This window comes from Palaemon carinicauda, chromosome 4 (genome assembly GCF_036898095.1).
Source record: "Palaemon carinicauda isolate YSFRI2023 chromosome 4, ASM3689809v2, whole genome shotgun sequence".
Classification (NCBI taxonomy): Eukaryota; Metazoa; Arthropoda; class Malacostraca; order Decapoda; family Palaemonidae; genus Palaemon; species Palaemon carinicauda.
Genome location: NC_090728.1, coordinates 146329508 through 146330711, shown reverse-complemented (window position 1 = coordinate 146330711; position 1204 = coordinate 146329508).

Below are 1204 nucleotides of genomic sequence, written 5' to 3'. Positions count from 1 at the left end.
CGGAAACGATAAATTCAATTGGAAGTTTCTCGTTGCTGACGTCACAATGCCAATCCTCGGTGCGGATTTCCTCTCTCATTTCCACCTTCTGGTCGATGTCGCCCACCGACAATTGGTCAACGCAGACTCGTACTTGTCGACACCTCTTCAACCCGGCCCCTCTAACCTCGCTCTCCACATCAGCGCACCCACGGATGCCTACGCCCACCTCCTCACGTCGTACCCGGAAGTTTTCCGTCCAGAACTTCGCCAAACACCCACGGTTCCTGCCAACCATGGTATTTATCACCATATCAAGATGACGGGACCCCCAGTCTTCGCAAAATTCAGACGTCTGGCACCGGAACGATTGGCAGCCGCCAAACAGACGTTCGCCGAAATGGAGAAAATGGGCCTTTGCCAAAAGGCCTCCAGCCCATGGTCGTCACCCTTACACATCGTTCTGAAGAAAGACGGCTCCCTCCGTCCGTGCGGGGATTACAGGCGCCTGAACATGCAAACAGAACCGGATCACTACCCCCTCCCAAACATTGCCAATGTGACCTCCTACCTGCACAAAGCGAAGGTGTTCTCTACGCTCGACCTCCTGAAGGGGTATCATCAGGTGCCTATGAACCCAGAAGACATTCCCAAGACCGCCATCACCACTCCGTTTGGTACATACACCTTCAATTACTCCTGTTTTGGCCTTCGCAATGCTGGGGCAACGTTTCAACGTCTCATGGATGGCATCTTAGGGGATCTCCCTTTCTGTGTATGTTATGTGGACGACATACTTGTGTTTTCCTCCTCAAAAGAGGAACACCTCCGTCACCTGCGCATCGTGCTCGACCGCCTGCAACAAAAGGGCCTTGTAGTCCGGTACGACAAGTGTACCTTTGGCGCCAACGAAGTGTTGTTCTTAGGGCACCGCATCACTCCTGAAGTCCATCCCCTCCCTGAGAAGGTAGCAGCCTTTCAGAACTTCCCCGCGCCCTCGACCGTTAAAGCTCTGCAGGAATTCTTGGGCATGATCAACTATTATCACCGTTTTCTGCCAGCCATTGCCGCCACTCTTGCTCCCCTCTACGCCTCCCTCAAGGGCAAGCCAAAGGACCTGAAGTGGGGTCCCCTTCAAGAAGCAGCCTTCTGCAATGCAAAGAAGGCCCTATGAACTGCTGAGGCTCTCACTTTTCCTATCCCACACGCCCCTCTCCTTCTCTCC